At 42.6% G+C, this 21,121-nt stretch overlaps 2 long non-coding RNA genes across 2 annotated transcripts; one reads left to right on the top strand and one right to left on the bottom strand.

Moving 5' to 3' along the window:
- Positions 1-10,639: 10,639 nt before the first annotated feature.
- LOC145423959 (uncharacterized) lies at positions 10,640-12,039 on the top strand. Its single transcript, XR_013904901.1, has 3 exons — positions 10,640-10,780; positions 10,951-11,065; positions 11,978-12,039. It is a non-coding gene; the product is annotated as an uncharacterized LOC145423959 (long non-coding RNA).
- A 4,118-nt stretch (positions 12,040-16,157) lies between these two features.
- LOC145423960 (uncharacterized) lies at positions 16,158-21,087 on the bottom strand. The gene is made up of 2 exons (XR_013904902.1): positions 20,974-21,087; positions 16,158-16,528 (listed from the first exon to the last, which is right to left on the bottom strand). It is a non-coding gene; the product is annotated as an uncharacterized LOC145423960 (long non-coding RNA).
- Between the last annotated feature and the right edge of the window lie 34 nt (positions 21,088-21,121).

The raw sequence follows: 21,121 nt of genomic DNA, 5'->3' as shown, positions 1-21,121 counted from the left end.
CCCCTGCATTAGTGTTAGTCAATGTTGCAACTGAACTGAAAAACAAAAGATTTTGGTCCAAAGAAACAAAGTCACTATTAATACAACACAACCCCCCCAAAAAGAGCCATGTAGACCCCGGGCTCTATGGGTCTTGTGCTCGGAGCTTGTTCCTGTGCTGCCATGATTAGTGCCTCTGTGCTGTCTTTCAGTCCAGCTTTGTTCAGCCACTGGTAGGATTTCTGGATGTCAGCCACTTCCTCTGCCTGCTGGTGGTGCAAACTGTGTCGTTCTGAGTTTCATTGGACGTCTTTGTCCAAAGCACCAGACAAAGGGCAAAGTAGATGCATTTGCATCAGCAGGAAAATACACCCCAAACTAGCATCATCATTATACAACTTTAACAACTGCCACTAAATGATACTTCATACACAGACCAGTGTTAGGTTAAGTTATGATGTCACTGGCAGAACATTTATAGAAACAACCTTTGAACTCTGAGTCAGCAGCTCTCTTACATGGTCAGCTGAGCTCCATGATTGAAGAACATTGTTGGTGCAGGTTCATGACTGAATTGTAGAGGTCTGTCTCTGGACCGGTCACTCCTCACAGACACACAGCTGGATGCTGGAGACTGTGACCTCTGACATCTGCAAACACAAACATCAATAACTGATCAGTTCTCTCTGACAGCCATATGATCAGCTGATCCCTCTGTGATATTGTGTCTGCCTCATAACGCTGACAGGTCAGCCAATCATCAGCCAGTTTTTTCTGTCTCTGAATGAACTCAGTTTGTTCTCAGCTCTTCTCTCTGATTCTGCTGCACTGACTTCACTTAAACTTACAGAGTTCAGATCTTAGCAAGAAAACAAGTCAATAAAAATCAAACTCAGATCAAACAGTTTGAACCAATCACAGATCAATGATTCTGTCATGGTTATGTTGAAATGACTAATAAAGTTAGTAGTGTTCTTACATTGTTGCTGCAGGTCCATGACTGTAAGGTGGAGGTGTTTGTGTAACCCCGTCACTCCTCACAGACACACAGCTGGATGCTGCAGATGCTGCTCCGTCCTCTTCCTCCATCTTCTTGATGTCAGGGTGGAGTTAGTCTGAGAGGTAAACACACACACTCAGAGGTGCTGTTGTACTGGAAGCATCACACTGACGGCTTTCTAATGTTGGAGCTTTGGCCCTAAAGTCCAAACCAGTTATTTTAGAGGCTCAAAGTCTTTAAAAAACACCAAAACCATCACATTATTTAATAAGTACATGATCAGGTGGATGAAGGAACTCAGTGTGTTTGGGATCATCATCATGGTGAGGAGCCCACATGTTACGGCTCCTTTAGAGAGAAGCTGAGGATCACTGCAGGAAGTGAGCTCATGAAACCAAACTGCTGTTTGTGAGCAGGATGACTCTGTTATTGGACCTGCTCTGTGTTCTACATATGATCAATACTTCAAATATCTGTAAACATCTCATCTTATATTTGTTGCACTTGGTCACATCTGTCTTTAAAAATAGATTTTTAATGTCACTGAGAGTTCTTTTCTACCTTTATTGATTTATTTTGGAATAAATTAAATATAAAGGTGCCAAAAACTGCCTGCAGCTTCAGCTCTGTGACAGGAAACTACTGTCAGGCTCAAAATGACTTCAGATTATTCATCACAGAGTGTTTATAGATCACAGGACACGTTACAGTTTCACTGTCGATGTTTTAGTTAAAAAAAATGCTGTGATAAGATCTTACTGTGAATCTGCGCACTCATTGGCTAATACCCTGAGACTGACAGGTGGTTATCCAATCAGCGTGCGGCCTCACACGGACATAAAACTCTTAAAGTTTGTTTCTGAAGGGATTTTCAGATCAGACCTGATGTTTCTGCCTACAGCCTGTTTACCGATATAATCAATATCAGCTATCAGAGCAACAGAAACCTCGGTGATCAGGACGCCGGGACTGAGAACAGGAAGTGGCTCAAACGTCGCAGTTTCATAAAGTCAGCCTGAACTCCACTCACCGAGTTTCTGTCGCCATTTTAGTTTTAAAAGACGTCGAGATAAGGGTGGGTCTTACTGTGAACCTGCGCGCTCATTGGCTAATAACTTGAGATGGACAAGTCGTTATCCAATCAGCGCGCGGCTTCTCCCAACATAAAGTAGTTTCCTTTGAAAAACCAAAGTCTGATTATTTTTGCCTCCACTGACGGAGCCTGTTGTTCCCGCCACAGAGACACAGTAATGTCAGAGCGGTGTTAACACTCAGCTGCCTCAGCACAGCTCTCACTCTCCTCCTGCTCTCTCAGCTAAACTCACTTCCTCTCTACTTACAGGAAACCAGCGCTCAGAGGAGCCGACCGGCCTCACGTTTCACCCACAGACACGAACAGCGTGGAATTATTTTATGTCATAAGAAGAAACATATTCATGTTAACACTCACCTGCCTCAGCTCCACCTTCCTCCTCCTGCTGCTCTGAACGGAGAATCAACACTTTCAATGCTCCTCCCTAAACTCAGAGGATGCTGGGACTTGTTGTTTTTAAACTTCGTTCAGCCGTCTTTAGTCCATCCAGGACACGCACTGCATTTTGGGACAGTTACTAACCCCACATCTGGGGCTACTGGGTGGCACCAAATGACTCCTTCAAATTACAAACATATATATTGTTTATTAATAAGCAAATATTATGCAAAAAAACTACAAGAGAGGAATAGGCAGACCAGAAAATAACAGACATGAAACATAACTGAGACAAGGACACAGGGAAAGCGTCGTAACAAAACTAAAAACTACACATCAGGAAACCTTAACATGAGTCATGGAGCAAGGAATGCTAAAACTAAATAAACACAAAATAAAAACTATAGACACATATCATAACCAAAGCCACTGGGTCACCAGACCCAGGAAAACTAACACCAAAAAGCTGCCTGGTACAAGGAAAAGTCACTGCTTTATTGAGAGAGGAAGAGAAGGATGTTCAGGTTGTGTTTATGCATCCATCCGGCCCTGCTGCAGGTTTCATCTGGCCGACAAAGGAAGAGAACTGCTCAGAGTGCTCAGAGTTATTGATGGACACACAGAGAGTCACTGAAAATGTCTGAACTAAATACTCTTATATGGAGAAAATTTTAAGCTTTAATCTTTAATAGTTTTGAGATATTCATGTTCAAACATTCCCCAGATTTCAGTGTGCAAAACAATGGCCTGAAAGTGGCTCAGTACACGATTTTATCTTCCAGAGTATTTAAAATATGAAGGTTCACAGCAATCATCATATATGTTCAAACTTTGTATTATAACATTTCTGGAGAAATCAGAGATAGAAAATAAAAGTTCTTTTTTGAGATGGGATGACTTTTGTTTTGTTCTTTCACACTAAATAGTTGAACGACTGAACACTTTCACTTTCATTACCGTTCCCCATTTACAAGAAATCAGCTGACATTTGGTGTGTGTGTGTGTGTGTGTGTGTGTGTGTGTGTGTGTGTGTGTGTGTGTGTGTGTGTGTGTGTGTGTGTGTGTGTGTGTGTGTGTGTTGTAAACCACCAGAAGTAGTGTATAGTGCTTCATCACACACATGCAGGCGCAAAGTTGACATAGTTGATGTGTCATAGTTGGCACATCTGTTAGTCGACTAATCACATAATCAAATATTAAAAATGACTTAATTAATAAAATCATTTCGAGTCCCTGCCTGATCATCTTCAACAAAGAGACATTTTCTCTTTTTTGTGTCGTTGTATGTCGCATTTGGACACTAGGGGGCGATAACATTTAAACAAGGCCAACAGTGTGTAGCAGTGTCCTCTACAGGCCTCGAGGGCCAGTGTCCTGCAGGCTTTAGATGTGACCTTGATCCAACACAGCTGATTTAAATCGCTAAATGACCTCCTCGACATATCTTGTAGTTCTCCAGAAGCCTGGTAATAAACTAATCATTTGATTCAGGGGTGCTGACCCAGGGTGTTATCTAAAAACTGCAGGACTCTGGCCCTCGAGGCCTGGAGTTCTCCACCCCTGCTCTACAGGTTTGTCAGCACTGACCCAGTTGGCTGTCTCTGTGTAAGTGAAACTGAAACTCAATGTTTGTACTAGTGATGGCCAAATGAAGCTTTCCGAAGCACTGAAGCTTGTATTGAAAAACGGTTCATTACTCGAAGCTTTTCAACACAGTCCTCTCTGGTGACATCTGGTGGTGAAAATTTTGAAGAGCAGCTTGAATCTGCAAAATAAAACGGACTCTCTGATATTGGGCCACCGTTCCGTTGCTTTGAACATGTAATTGATTTTGTTTTCTCGATTGGGGGGGCTGAAAAAAATGTAATGCGTATTTGCGTAATACATTTTGATCAATAAACTTTCCCTATTTAAACATGCACTATGGTGTGGCCTTTCTTTGCTCATAACTCCTTGATGTTGGTAAATACAATAAGTGAGCAATATATATAATATACATATGATAACGCACAGCACATTATGGAGTATGCCCCTGCTGTGAAGTCCTGCCTCCATCTACTTGTCATTTAATCACTGGACAGCTGGACAGGTTCATACAAAATATTAGATTAGGCCAATTGTCCTATACATATTTTTGACCTAGGGGTGGGATTGATTGTGAACTGGAAAGGGAAAATGCTTAGGAAGCTGAGTACGGCTGCATCGTCACTGATTTGTAGAATCATTTTGATTCGATACAGGATCCGATTCAATTTGATTGGAATCTGGAAAGTTTTGCCTCAGTCAGAAATATTACAGTTCTGATCATTTAACAGTATATATCCATAATTTCGTATCTATTAAAAGAAAGCTGACACATGTGAGACTTAATTAGAGATGTAACCAGAGAGTTATGAAACCTGCAGCTGCAGAAGCCAGCGAAAAAAAAAGAGGCAAACACAGCGCGGACCTGACGACACACCAAAATCTGATTCTGACGCGTCGGGTCCGCGCTCTGTGTTCACGTTTGTATGCAGAATCCGTAAACCTGCTCCCAGTTACTGTTTTAGCTGTTTGGTGTTTGACGACATGTTGTGAGGTTTAACCTGAGATGCTGGCGTTTCAGGCATAATAACGTTAATTTACAAATCGACGCAGGATTGTAATGAATCAATATCACTTTATTCAATTTAGTATGGATTGTAATCAGAAAGGCGATAATCAAAACCCACCCCTAATCAAGAACTTGCAAAGTAAAAACATGATCTATGTCAGGTAGCCCTTTTGTTATTTACATTTAAAAAGAGGATTAGTGTTACTGTGCGCTGGCTGAGTCTGTTTCTTTTCTTAGAAATAGTTTCTCCTGCCCTGGAGAAAATCCACTTGCATGGAACAGAAGAGGCTGTGGAGTGCAGGAACTACACTGCAAGTTGGTAGATATGCAGGTATTCCTGGGTCCTGCAGACTATCACCTAAAAACAATAAACAAAATGATTTTCTAAACTGTAGCAATGTAATGTACGTATAGTGTCAAATACATTTTTGTAGTCTTCATTAGCTTTAATTCACATGGAAGTGTTCCTAAAGTCATATGCTGTAATGATATTTACATTATGAAAACATGATTTTGGACATTTCAAGTTTTTCACTTCGGCAGATAAAATGAATTGAGCAAAATCAACTCAAAATATTTCCACACGCCAGAACGTCCTCTCTTCCTTGCTGGCTCCATATCTGTCAGTGGAATGATCACCTCTTCGCTATCTGTCACCATCAGCACACTCCACGAATCCCGTGGATGATTCACTTCCTTATATCCGTTTGAATCAGGTACCGAAGCAGTTACGTGCGTAATGAAGCTTCGGACGTCACTGGTCACGTGACTTTTGCCAAACGAAGCAAGCCTCGACACAGTGCTTCTGAACCAGTGTGTTGTTTTTTTCGACACACGCTCCGGAGCGTCAGCTTCAAGCGGGCCATCACTAGTTTGTACTAAAGGCCCGGTAGTTCTGGTTTTATTCTCTTCAGTTGTTAGTTTCTCTGGTAGTTTTTTAGAGTTGCCAGTAGAGGATACCTCACCGCTTTGTATGGCAGAGACAATGGGCAGGGAGGAACGTGGGCATGGCACCTGAGCTTTTCTGCTTAGTTTATTTCCAACCTGTGTTTATGTTGATGTACTCTTGAGTTGTTGATGTGAACATCTTAGTAATTGAGGATTTTCTTTCTGTTCCTTTCAGAGACCACACCCACATACCTAAACCTGTATACTATGCTAACTAGAAGTTTTTCATTATTAAGTGGACTGAATATTTAAAAGAACATAAAGCAAACAAGAGAAAAGAGAAAACCAAAGAGGAGCCGATTCCCTGTTTGATTCAGCTGGCTGTGTCAAACTAGTATTAAAATGTAACCGATTCCTCTGCTGATGAAATAACATTGATGATTTTTGTCAGGAAGCACTCACAGAAGGTTATTAGCTTACAAACAGAGCTTCTCCCCCACAGTTATTTCATAAAGAACAATGAGCACATGCAGTATAAAAACAGGCTAACTCCATCTGAAGTCATTTTCTGGTCCCACTTTCAGGCCTCTTTTTGACATCAAACCCTGAGGCGATGCTTGAACATGAATATCTTAAAAAAAAAGATAAAAGCCTGAAATTTTCACAGGTCTTTTTTTTTTTTTTAACCATCAAATGAATTTGTAATTTGGAAAAGCTGCATCTAAAAATGTCTGAGTAATGGCAACAACAAAAAAATGTTGCTGTCCTGTAAAGTCGCATATTTGAGCACACACACTAATAAAAAACTTTGCAAAACAAATCGTGACAATTGCTGAATGATTTATAATATTTAAAATAAAACAGAAAAATGTTTTCTCAGTTTTCATGCTGGATTGAACAAATATGACAGTTTTGACATATTTTGTCAAATATGTGCACAGGTATCATTTTTGAGACCTACTATACCTAATGTTTTGACAACTATTGGCCAATGTGATAATTCAGGTGAAGTGTAAAATCTCTAAAGCATTCATTGGAGTTTAGAGGTTTAGAAGCACCGAGAGCTCAGAAAAGTCTGTAGCATCATACAAGAAGACTTTAGGGAAGTGAAGCAGTTTCAAACATATGAAGGATTTTCTCTGATGCTCCGTTTTCAGCTTTTTTTCTGTTTTCTAAAAGTGAATCTTGAAGTGTTCAGAGTCAGCAGGTGAAGTCAGGTTTCTCTAATCCTAATGTGGATCATGTCACCTGGTTCCTAGGTTTCATGACAGGTCAGAGGTCAGCGACTGTAACTCAGTTCTGTTAATGTGAACTCACTGAGTGTTTGTGCTTCACCTCTCAGACTGACTGAGGGTGATGATGGAGGACAGAGCAGAGTTTGCAGCATCCAGCTGTGCGCCTATGAGGAGCGAGCTGTCGAAAGGAAAAATCTAGACTTCAGTAATGAACCTGGACCCACAGGCACAAAGTAAGGAACAGTTTCTGCTGTAAGACTGACGATGATGATGATCTGGTTTACTATGGAGCAGGTTCATTGGCTAATAACTTGAGACTGACATGTGGTTATCCAATCAGCGTGCGACCTCACGGACATAAAACTCTTAAAGTTTGTTTTTGAAGGGATTTTCAGATCAGACCTGATGTTTCTGCCTACAGCCTGTTTACCGATATAATCAATATCAGCTATCAGAGCAACAGAAACCTCGGTGATCAGGACGCCGGGACTGAGAACAGGAAGTGGCTCAAACGTCGCACTTAAAGTGAACTCCACTCACCGAGTTTCTGTCGCCATTTTAGTTTTAAAAGACGTCGTGATAAGGGCGGGTCTTACTGTGAACCTGCGCTCATTGGCTAATAACTTGAGATGGACAAGTCGTTATCCAATCAGCGCGCGGCTTCTCCCAACATAAAGTAGTTTCCTTTGAAAAACCAAAGTCTGATTATTTTTGCCTCCACTGACGGAGCCTGTTGTTCCCGCCACAGAGACACAGTAATGTCAGAGCGGTGTTAACACTCACCTGCCTCAGCACAGCTCTCACTCTCCTCCTGCTCTCTCAGCTAAACTCACTTCCTCTCTACTTACAGGAAACCAGCGCTCAGAGGAGCCGACCGGCCTCACGTTTCACCCACAGACACGAACAGCGTGGAATTATTTTATGTCATAAGAAGAAACATATTCATGTTAACACTCACCCGCCTCAGCTCCACCTTCCTCCTCCTGCTGCTCTGAACGGAGGATCAACACTTTCACTTTCACTGCTCCTCCCTAAACACAGAGGATGCTGGGACTTGTAGTTTTTAAACTTCGTTCAGCCGTCTTTAGTCCATCCAGGACACGCACTGCATTTTGGGACAGTTACTGACCCCACATCTGGGGCTCTTCTCAGCTCTTTCCGGGGGTGAGGTGCCCTTGTACCTCGGGCCTCTGGAACTGGGGCTTGGTCTGCTCTGGTGCGATTGGCTGCCGGTAGGGCCTGCGGGCTTGTCGTCGCAGCCCCCTGCGCCCTCTGTACCTTGGCTACTGGGTGACACCAAATGACTCCTTCAAATTACAAACATATATATTGTTTATTAATAAGCAAATATTATGCAAAAAAAAACTACAAGAGAGGAATAGGCAGACCAGAAAATGACAGACATGAAACATAACTGAGACAAGGAGACAAGGACACAGGGAAGGCGTTGTAACAAAAATTTTAACACTTTTGCTTGTCTTCATTTTTCTGACTTCAGTTGGCTTCAGTCTGACTTTAACTGACTGAAAACTTTATTTGAACAAAGTTAACTGACTTGCATTCTCTGTATGTTGATAAATGTATGAAAACATATAACATTTAATCAGCGTCAGTTTTTAATTTGGATAGAGGATCATCCAGTGTCTTAACAGACAGCCAGTTGGATCTTGACTTTTTTGATCAATAACCCTCATTTTAGAAATTCCAAATGACTGTCTTACTGCATCCCACCTCAGCAGCGATGGCGTGCTGCGAGAGACCCTGCTTATGCAGTTCAACAACCTGACCGCGTTCAAGAAAGGAAAGTTGTTTTGCCTTTGCCATCAGAACGTCATGACAGTGTGACTACCTGACAGTAAATGACAATGAATCCACATTTTTGCACAGATTTGGCCTTTTAAAGGCATGTGGTCCTAAACTTTTGAGCAGCTGTAAAACCGCCTGTTTCGGTTTAAGCGCTGTTTTCAATAAATTGACCAGCTCATAAAAAAGTTTTGTCTCACTCCCATTTCTTCTTGTTGCATGTTGAAGCTCTACTTGGAACCTTGTTAAGATCCAACTATGCAAAATATGATGTTTTGTTTTTACAATTTTTCAAGTGGTCTTAAATTTTTGATTGGAACTGTATAAATATTTGCTTTCAGTTATTCACAGTGAGATAATGTCAAAATAAATGGAATAAGTGAAATATTACTTGTTTGCTCCACATATTTCTGTTGAATGGTGTTCTAAAACATCCGTTCTTCAGTATTTTTAACTTGCATATATTTAAATTTATATTTCAATAATGCTGACATATCTCCTTTTTCAGTGTAATGGTTTAAGCTCAGAAACATCTGCAGTATCTATACATGAAGTTTATGTGAGTAACTGTCAAATCCAGAAATATGGATATTTATTTCAGAACTTTATTGCATAACTTACATATTTACACTCTCTCTCTCTCACACACACACACACACACACACACACAGATCTCTTTATTAAGTTGTGGGGTCATGTGTTCAGCATCACGTTGTTGAGTGCACAGTGCTGTAGCTCAAAGTTCTTCTAAACATGTGAAGACCACAAAAACCAAAGAGTCACTTTTAGCATTATGACTCCTTCTATATGAATCTTGCCAGCCATACATATGAACCGTTTGAAACCTGTGTGAATGCTTTATGCTACAGTGATACACTGAATATGCCACTAAAGCTTCTCTTCTTTCTGAAACTATTTGAAATGTGTCTTTATCACAAACAGTAAAAAGTTATGGTCATATAAAGAGCATTCATGAAACTGTCAGGCCGGTGGTAAAGAAAAGCTTGATACAAGTAAAGCACAGTTTGGTCTTACCGGCTGACACATAAAGTGTGGCACTGTTTTTCATTTTATTTTTCTTTACCTTTTATTATTACACTCACTGACATGAAAATGAGCAAATGAGTATGTTTCATGTTTGTATGTGAGTCTGCTCAGCGTTTCACTTTAAGATTGTGTTAATACAAAGGAACAGGCAGTCATGTACATGCTCTTCCTTTACAGAAATACCCTCACCAGCATGTACCTCTGTCAGTGATGCTACTTTAAGGTCTATATAACTCTTTTCAGTACATCATCATCTGTCAGCAGCAGTTACACTGTTACTCTGACACCTGGACAAATATGGATGCACTGAAGTTGTACTTAATTCTTCTTCTACCACTAACTGCAAGCTCAGAAGATTAAGGGGGAGGTAATGTAAAAATCTGATTCATAAAGTAACATTGATTTTTTAATGATACTCCAGCCTCTGTTTTTTTTTATTGTAGAAACTGTTGTGAAAACAATTGGGAAGCAACCAGATGTCACTCAAATATGCACCAATGAAACACAGAGAATCATCACACTGATCGTTTGTAAGATCAGAACTCAGAGAAGTGGAGGCGAAAATTGTAGTCTGCTGTATGACTATGGACGGGGCTTTGAGCACAAATGTGACTCCAGGTTCACACTGATGAAGGAAAATCAGACTGAGTTTCTCCACCTGATCAATTTAACATCAGAGGACAGTGGGAGCTACACCTGTCAGTGTTCAGCTCCTGATGGAACAAAAATTCTCCATCTTAATGTCACTGTGGAAGGTAAACAAGGTAAAAACAACAACCTATTTTCTTATTTTAACCATTAATTGTTTTAGAAGGTGACCTTCAGGATTTGTTAACTTTACAAGGCAATAGTCATACATCACACTTAACCTTTGTTCACCAGCAAATCAAATACTATGTCCATGTTTCTAACAACTCCTTTTCTCCTCATACAGAATTAAGCAGCAGGTCTGGAACAGAAACACTTCCTCTTACACGGATTTGTGTAACTGTGTTCATCATTGTGAGTTTAGTTATCTTTGGATTTATTTACGCACGACTGTGCGACAGGTGAGAAACTTCTGTCAGAGCTGTGTTTCACATGTTTCATGATTTACCTTTTAACACGCTTCATAACTTTAAAACATGTGATTCCCTTTGCTCTTTTCATTTGGTTAATCCACTTTATCTTAAGGTAATTTTGATGTAACGTCCTCTTCAGCAAGACTCTGCACTACTGTTCTTATGTTTAGGTGAATTAAAGTCAATTAGCTGCCTGATAATAATTTATCAGACATATTGTTAGGATGCCTGGGTCGTTGACCCAGGGGTTTTGAGTTTATTATATTATTTATACTTTCTAGTCTTTGGTTTCTTTGAATTCTGTCTTATGGTTTATGTCTGTCTTCTCTAGTTGTTCTGTCTCCCCTATCACCTGCATCCCCTTGTCTAGTTCGCGTCTCTGTGTATCCTTAGTTCCTATATCCCCGTGTTCAGTCAGTGTTTGTGTCTGCCCTGGTCCCACGTCTCTGTTCCCTCTGTAGTGCCTGCATGTGAGTCTGTGTCTTTGTTCAGTCTGTGTTATGTGTTTCCTGTTTTACTTTGAAGGTCTCTGTCTTATCTCAGTGTGTTCAGTTTACGCTTCTTTGGTCTCGTCAGTTCTGATTTGTCCCAGCTGTGTTTCCCTCCTGTTACTCATTCCCTGATTGCTCCCTCTGTGTATTTAAGCCCTGTGTTTCTCTGTGTCCGGGTCGCGATCTACCGTTTATTTTGCTGTGTTTTGTCTGCTTGCCTGAGTTTATGGTTAAAGTCTCAGTTCTGGTATCTTTTAGTTCAGCATTAAAGCTTTTTTTTTTTTTTGAAGTTTACTTTGTGCCTCCGAGTGTCTGCACTTTTGGGTCCACGATTCCTGTCTGCACACAGCCGTCACCTAACACATATTGATCATAAAAAAGTGATGCTAACATCATTTGTTATCCAAAGTCGCTGTTCAAGGTCAGAAACATCTGGACTATCAATGAAGGAGACTCACGGCTTTTTGCTGAGTAATTTCCTTGTAAAGACAAAGCAGCAGGTTTAAAGTTTGTTTTATATCCAGTTCTATTTCAAAATGTTGGCTGAGGCTGTTTTTGTGAAGTTACTTTGATTCAACATACCTTTGGTCACCTTGAGTTTTTTTTATCAGACTTTTAATTTTAGCTTACAGGATGAAAATGTGCAAAATGACCTTTACACAAACCTTCAGTATCCAACAAACGATCTCTACCAAACTGTCACCTCAGATCACCCAAAACACAATGCAACTACAAATTAAGCACAATAGGTGTTGTTGTGATTAGTGTTGGCCTTTATAATCAAACTCTTTAATCTATGTAAAATTTTAACAGTTATATATAATATATTTATATATAATATGTGAAATAAATAATAATAACTGTAAGTGGCACATGAGCATTAGTGGTCTAAAAGAAATTGTTTTGGATGATCATTACATGCCTTTACTTTCACTGTTTTGTAGTAACTGAGACCATTCAGTCACGACACTCCAGCTCTTTGAAACAGGTTCACAGATTTATACGTGTATACTCTGCATAAGCGTGTTAACAGAATACAAATGCAATAAACTGTGTCAAATATGACTCCTCCTGTAACATTTTTAATGCACATTCCTTTTACTGTCATTGTGTTTAGTCACTAACAGATGTTCTTGATTGTGATGTGTCATTACTTCAGACTTTTCAGATTCTAACAATAATTGTAATCACCATCCAGACATCAAAATTTAAAATGTTTTTCTTTTGTATTTAAGTGTTTGTGCTGTTTGACTTTGAGACTAACAAGAAACAACAGCTTACACTTGCATTTCTATTACAGATATTTAAGTTTAAGCATTTCTGCTTTCAAAATGCTCTACCACACACTGCCAGCCGCAGTTACTTCCTCACCCATATGACTGTGTGGAAACTCTGCTCTTTGTCCTAAAAAGTTTATTCTGTTATCTTGGTTTCAGTAGGAGAAAGGTGAGGATTTCCTTACCTGGATAATTGAGCATACACCAAGACATCTTCTCTTTGTCCTGCTTCTGCTTTATTATAATAATAATAATAATAATAATAATAATAATGGATTGGATTTATATAGCGCTTTTCAAGGCACCCAAAGCGCTTTACAATGCCACTATTCATTCACTCTCACATTAACACACTGGTGGAGGCAAGCTACGGTTGTAGCCACAGTTGCCCTGGGGCAGACTGACAGAAGCGAGGCTGCCATATCGCGCCATCGGCCCCTCTGGCCAACACCAGTAGGCAAGTAGGGTAAAGTGTCTTGCCCAAGGACACAACGACCAGGACAGAGAGCCCAGGGATCGAACTGGCGACCTTCCGGTTACAGATGCGATTCCCAAACCCCTGAGCCACGGTCGCCCCATAATATTTTTTTTTTTTTTTTTTTTTTTTTTTTTTTAAATGACATCAGAAACAGCAGTATGCGACATTACGTGATGGCAGAGCTTCAGTTCATCCTTTGTCATTTTTTTTTTTTTTTTTTTTTAATAAATAGGACAGGGGGAATGAATGAGAGAGAGAGGGGGAGAGAAAGAAAGAAAACCCAAGGGGAGAAGAGACGGTGAGAAGGGGGGGGAAGAGAGACAAAAAAAAAAAAAAACTCCTGGGTCACCTGTATGGAGAAAAAACAAACAAACAAACAAACAAACAAACAAACAAACAGAGGAGACAGCAAACAACAAAGAGCAACATAATAATAGAGAAAACAAAGCACCATCACAATAAACTAGCTAGTCATAGATATCAGTATTTACTAAGTAATAAACGATATTGTGCAGCACGCAAGATAGACAGCGCACAGTGTGCTTTGAGGCAGCAGCCAAGAAAGCTTTAGTCCGCGTCTGTGAATACCCATGTGTGCATACCTGTGTGGATCAGCATGCTTGCATTCCAAAGGTTTCTCCATGTAATGATCTGCTAGGGAGTGTGGGGGGGCCACAGCCCCATCCTCCAGGGTGTGAAGCGGGTATGGAGGAGATCAAAACTCCAGACATCCAGAGGCCCCCAGAACACAAGAGACCATGGAAGACCAACAGAGGGGCAGCCGCGCCACTGTTCCAGTAAGAGCTGAGGAGAGTCCCAGATGAGGGCTCACTCAGCAGCCGCGGAGCAGAAGCCAGGGGGGGTTGCAGTGACGCGCCCGTGAGCTCCGCCGGCCCCCAGCTGCGCCTGAGTGACCGAGCCCTAGGCCGAGAGGCCGGGGGCACCCCACCTCCAAAGGGGCCCGAGCGAGCCCCAGGCCCCAGGCCCCGACAAGCGGCCGCCAAGGAGTGAGCCGGTGTGTACCCGGACGCCCACCCCCAGACACAAAGAACCACCAACACACCGACACCTGAGGGAGTCCGCCACCGGCAGGGGAAGTGGTGGTGGGTGGAGATAGGCCTCCAAACCTTGGAGGGCCTGAGGTGTCCCCAGAGAGGTGGCGTCTGATACCCAACCTGACATATAGACACAGACATACAGGCACACACAGACACAAACATCCATTCCCACCCTCATGCTCTCATATGCACTCACTCCACACTCAACCAACGTGGAGACAGACATAAAGAGACGCTGTACACACAATCACACTCCCCAAGCGTACTCTACAAACCGGGTCTAGGTACCCTTGCCCCTGGAGGGGGGAATTGCACCCAGACCCAGGTGGTGTTACCCTTTTCCCTGCGGTGGGGAGAGGCAGACCACCCCGACTCCGCAGCAGCAGGGAGGCCCCACACCCCAGACCGCAGTCGGACGGCCAACTCCTCCTACTAGCCCCCCCGCTCCAGCAGGCCGCAGAGAATGGGGGTGGGAGAAGACTCCAAACCTCCCTCCACCCGCTCATTGTAGTGTTGATGCATATGTGTTCTAAGGTGCAATTAAAACCCAGGAGGGCATGGAGCTACCTGCCAAGGAGCAGCAGGTAAGCGCATGGTCCCTCCTGCTAGCCCTCAATGACTAAGTGTATTTAAAATTGAGAGGTGGGCAACGACGTCAGGGGTGAGGTATACACCCTGATGGTGATTTGGACTCCGTGATTGTGCCCACCCCCAAGATCCTATATGTATGTGTAATGAGAGTGTGAATAATGTGAATGTCTAAGTTGTGGGATAAAATTGAGGCAGAGGCAGCCAGAAGGGGACAGGGGGGGGGGGTAGCCTCCTCTGCACCCTGGTGACATACCCCCACTCCAAGGCCCTGCATGTGTGGGTGGTTGTGGAGGAGCGGGAAGAGGGAGGCAGCTGGAGATGGGGAGGGAAGGAAGGGAGGGGCAGGTAACCCCTCCCTGGGGCCAGCTCCCCCGCTGACCCCAGTAGGCACTCCCACCCTCCGCGACCCGCCAGGGAAGGGGGGCCCAGGCCCATCAGACCGGGGCCCAGTGCAGTAGCGCCCCCCGGCTCCACAGAGCCCTGGACAGTCCACCCAACCCCACCACAGAGAAAACTGCACCCACCCCACCAACCACACATCTTCCAGACTACATAAGACGGTAAACGCCCAGGCTGAGATCTTCCTCCACCTCTCCTGTATCTCCCCCTCCTGCAGAGAGTTCCTGAGAGAAGAAAGCTCCTGCCAGATGTGACCATCCCCCCCACCAGTTGAAGAGCCCCCCAGGCGGCTCGATGCACCGGCGGCACCCTGCTCCAGGGCCGGGCCCCCATGCACCCACCCGCCCACAACCCCGGCAACACACCAACCAGGACCCGAGCCCCCGAGGCCCGGCCCGGGCCCCCGCCCAGAGACGGAGCACCCCCAGAACCTCACGCCCATCCCGGACCCACCCAGGGGCAGCCAGGCTACCAGGTCAGTAACCCACGTCCGTCAGCACAGACCCTCCCCTAGCCCCGCTGCACGCAGCCGCGAGGAAACAGTCACCTGAGAGCCAACAGAGCCCCTAACCGGACATAATATAATACATGTTTATAATCATAATTACTTAAAAAAGCAACCTATCCCTGTGTTTTAAAGATGAATGCTAAGCATTTTATTCCAGTGATATTAAATTTAAATATATATGTGATTAATATATTGTTATGGCCCGTCTAGGCGCGGCCAGACCACAACATAAAGTGATCCATCCCCGTCCAACCCCAAGCAGCACGTCACACGCTTAATATTTTGTGACAGTGATTTATTTACAATAAGTGCAGTTAAACAAAGGAAGGGAGCATACCATAACTTCAGGGTGAACCCAAGGCCAAAACAACAAATAAAAAGTAACCTATCTCAGGAAATAAACACGACAATCACTTTCCTCCCTGCCTAACAAAAACAGGAGAAAACTGATCAAACAAAAAGGCGGTCCACCCCTACATGCTCTTACATTAACATAATATTTTGACACAGTGAATGGTCTGCCGGTTGGGTTGGGCCGAGGATGAATCCCTTGACAGTCCCTGGTGGTCTCTTCTTATCCGCTGCCTCCCAGTCCTCAGCCAATCGGTGTGAGCCATCCACCCTGGGTGCACCAACCCCGGAGGAGCACCTGGACACTCAAATTCACACACATGATTACGGTCACAGTCGTAACACCCCCTTTCCCAAGAATCAACATTACCCCCAAAATGTTTAATTCAAGGAGAAAGTGCTCTAGACAGGGTATCAGCCAACACGTTATCTTTCCCTTTCTTGTAACTGATCTCCAAGTTAAAATCTTGCAATAACAAAGACCAGCGCATAAGTCTTTGATTGGAGTTGCGCATTTGGGAAAGAAACACCAGTGGGTTGTGATCGGTAAACACCTGCACAGGCAGCACACTTGACCCAACATAGACCTCAAAATGTTGTAACGCAAGGAGTAAGGCAAAAGCCTCTTTCTCAATGGTGCTATAATGGGTCTGGTGTCTGTTAAACTTTTTTGAAAAGTAGCAGACGGGATGATCCACGCCGTGACCATCTTCCTGCAACAGAACAGCGCCTGCGCCACACGAGCTGGCATGAACCTCTAGTTTAAAAGGGCGCTCAAAATTCGGCGCAGCTAGCACTGGTGCACTGCACAACAATGCTTTGGCAGATTCAAGTGCCACCTGACATGCTGGAGACCAAATAAAAGGCTTTAAGGGGCTAACAAGATCAGTTAGGGGACTAACCACATCAGAAAAATTTCTGCAAAAACCTCGATAAAAACCGGCCATTCCCAAAAAACGACGCAGAGCTCTTTTTGTCTGCGGGACAGGAAAATCAACAATGGCCTGTACTTTCGCAGCAACAGGGCGCACCTGCCCCTGTCCGACCTGTTTCCCTAAATAAGTAATGGTGGCTTTGCCAAACTCACACTTAGAGAGGTTTAATGTGAGGGAAGATTCACAAAAACGTCTGAACACCCCAGAGAGCGTTTCCAGATGTTCTGACCATGTTGGAGAATAAATGACAATGTCATCCAAGTATGCCTCACAGTTTCTCACTCCAAACAATACTTTCTGCATCAGACGTTGAAATATGCACACATATATCTGCCTAGATATATGTGTGCATATATTGGTGGCATATATATGTGCCACCTCAGTGTCGCTGTCTGTCAAAGTACACCAAGAATGTCAACTCGAGGGGCAGGACTCAGTGACAAAGTTAAACAAGGTTGAGTTTCAAAGTTTAAGACAGAATGAAGCCTTAAAAATATTTTTGTTTTTTTCCTTTCATGACCTTTTATTTTCTCTCATGTTTTCTCTCGTATGTCCTGCAATAGCCTTAAGAAATCTTTCAGTTTCAATATGAACATCGTTTTTTCCTCTCTCATTTCTTCCTCTTCGGCACATTATGTGAGTCTCTGTGTCACACAGTGGAAATTTGTATTTATCTTTTATATTGGTTTTATTCTGATTTTTATTGTTTACTTGTGAGTGCAGTTTTTATTTGCATGATTTTATTCTGTTTGTATTGCATGTTTTTAATGTGTTGTTTGACATTGTTTTAATCCACTGTGGATTAGGTGAGCATGGGACAAATTAAATTATAGTGATCACCTGCTGAGGCGTGGGTGTGTCCAGAGGTGGCCTAGCAGCTGTTTAAAGGACCTATTAAAAGGAAGCTAGCGGAGCACTGGAGGGAGCGAGGCTCCATATATGAAGAGAAATGCATGAAGGCCAGGTGCAAAAGAGGGACCCGCTGCCTGATCGTGGGGGAGCGACGTCTCATCTAGAGACAGACCGGTCAGCGTGACGTGCCGACCCAGTCAGTAGGAGACAGCGCGTGTGATTGAGAGCAGGGCACCTCTGCCTGGATTTGTGAGTAGTGTCTCCTCTGTTGTTCACGGGGTGAAGCCGTGTTGGGAGAGGGTCACCATGGCTGTAAGCCAGGGCGGCTTCTGGGACGGTGGTTATGGCCCCTATCTGTTTATTTACACGGTGATGATGCAACGGGATCCGCGATGGCATCGAGCGACGGACTCTAGTGAAGAATGAAAGCTGGGCTGGGATGTGATGTGATGGGCCCAGTGAAGGAACGAGAGGGGGATAGGTGCTCCTCCTCGTCTGCCTGGGACGAGGCTGGCATGAACCCCGCTCTGGAGAAGGAATTTCTGGACTGCTTGTAAACCCATAACAAACATTCATCCTGGGTTGGGGGATAGTTACATCATGGGACTGGGTGGGATTTTAGTGCATGCAGAAAATTGTATTTTTACAAGTTTTAGAATAACTTTTTCTAGTCTTGGTGGAACTTTATCATGTTGAGAACTTTTTATTGTATACTTCTCTTTTCTTAGTATTTGGTTTGTTTTATCCCTGCTGTGCATCTCGGGGAATAAACTGTTTCTGATCAGCCCTGCTTCATCTTTGTGTCCTGGGTTTCTGGCTCGCTCGCTCCTTGTATCTAAAGAACGATCCTCTAGTATGACATGCTGGCACAACAGCTTTAGTGTCTACAGCTGCAATCAACTCCATACTTAAACACACTATGGAAACACTTTACTACCCTATTTGTCTCAAACACCAACCAGCATCACAAAGTGTTTTAATGTGAACTCTTTCCTTTTAAGTGAGTTCTCAGTGTCTTACCATTTTGAACAGGGGTGAGGAATTCAAACTGAAATAATACTTTTATACATAAATTTTAGCCGACACACTGGACTTTTCTGATTCTTTTGCTAAAAAAATCAAATTGTTTCTTCAACTTGAGTTTTAACTTTAAGTTGGAATTCATTAATGGGTAGAAATTTTAACTTCAATAGTAACTTCCAAAAAAGAACTTGAATTCAGCTTCCTTTGCAGTGGACGGGCTTACTAACTCCTGCTTTCAAAGTCAAGCAGAGGGCAGAGTGAGGCAGAAAGGATTTAACTCAAAATTGCGAAAGGAATATCAGAGCTAGAGCTGTAATGAGATAAGGTAGAGGAAGGCAAAAGCCTACACCAGCTTGAGAGATGGCATGTTATTATGCATTACAATTTATAGAAAAGAAAATAAGAGCCTTTTCAGATGAAGTCATGCACACACCGACACACGCACGTCAGCTAAAGGTTTGATTTGTTCAACTGTTTACCCTGTTGATTTTTATAATTAATATAACGTACTAAAAGTGCATTAAACTGTAGCAAAGGGTAAAAGAGTTTTTACATTTCTGTAACCCTACAATTTTATCGAAAGTGCACAAGTTATTATTAAAAATTGATAATTCAATCTCCCTCCCAACCACAAACGGTGAACGAGTCCTTTCCATGGATCCAGATGAAATCCTCTGGACACAAATATGTATAAGTACCTTCAAAATGAATGAATGAGTTTCATAGGCCGCAGCTTTTCACACAAACTAGACTATAAACCCCTTTGGAATGTAAGAAATCTCTTAAACAGAATGGAGCAAAACTGCCTAGATCTGAGGAAAACAGTGGAAATATTACAAAGTGGTGAGCAGAGATGGGCAGTAATGTGTAATCCGATTACTTTTTTCAAGTAACGAGTAAAGTAAGGATTACTATTGCACAAAAGGTAATTAGATTACTTTTACTTTCCCGTAAGCACGCTGCGTTACTGTGTTACTAAACCGTGATTTTGTTTGCGAGAGTGTCTCATGACAATGATGTAAGCGAGTGCGACATTAGTGGCAACAGCTGTGTGCAGATCAACAATGGATAATATATTGAGTGGGGGAGAGAGTACGACCGTGCAGCGGAAGTACTGACCTTACTTTGAGTTTGATTCCGTAAAACGTGACAAAAACATTAGCGTCCGGTGTTCACTGCGTGGGAAGAAAACTTCTTTTTGTTATGTGACGGCTGTGTGCAGGCAGGAAAAGGACCCAAAGTGCAGACTCCAGAGACAAACGTAAACTCAAACAGCTTTAATGCTGAACTCAAACAGAACAAAAGTAAGAATCCAAATAACTTACACGGGCAGACAAAACACACAGCTAGATAAGAGTAGATCACGACAATGACAAACTGAAACACAGGGCTTAAATACATAGAGGGAGCAATCAGGGAATGGACAACAGGAGGGAAATACAGCTGGGGCAAATCAGAACTGACGAGACAAGGAAGCGTAAACTGAACACACTGTGTTCTGTCCTCACTAAGCGTTGTCCTCGTGAACGTAGACTCAGCTATACAGACAGCTAAACACTGTCCTAATCAAATTCCAAGGAACAGGCCAATGTGTTGAGTTGGATGATTTAATAAGGAAAAAGTGTGAAACTGTTGACAAAACCAGAAATAAATCAATAAAAATGTTGCATCAATATACAGTATAACAAACACATATTCAAAAATATGAGCACAATATTTATCTGCTTAGTGAGTGCCCGAATAAAACATCAAATGAAATCACACTCATGATCAAAACGTTAAAGAAAGCACATGGCATATGAGCTAGCTTAACCTTACTAGCTTAGGTTATACATGCATTCAAATTAAATTCTAACTACAAACTATATCACGCCTTCACAACAAATAATAATGCACACAAGTTGTCTCAGTGATAACAAACAATATTACTCACAGATGATGCCGTTTATCAACTTGTGAAGGCATGGATGGCAGCAGATTAACAGAGGTGAAACTGCCTCTGGCTAGATCTTACAGAGTAGAAAAAATACACAAAAACAACCACTAGAGGGCAAACTGCTGCAGAACAGAAAATACCTAAT

The sequence above is a fragment of the Astatotilapia calliptera genome, chromosome 23 (assembly GCF_964374335.1).
Source record: "Astatotilapia calliptera chromosome 23, fAstCal68.1, whole genome shotgun sequence".
In the NCBI taxonomy this organism is placed as follows: Eukaryota; Metazoa; Chordata; class Actinopteri; order Cichliformes; family Cichlidae; genus Astatotilapia; species Astatotilapia calliptera.
This window is presented reverse-complemented; position numbering and strand designations above follow the sequence as displayed.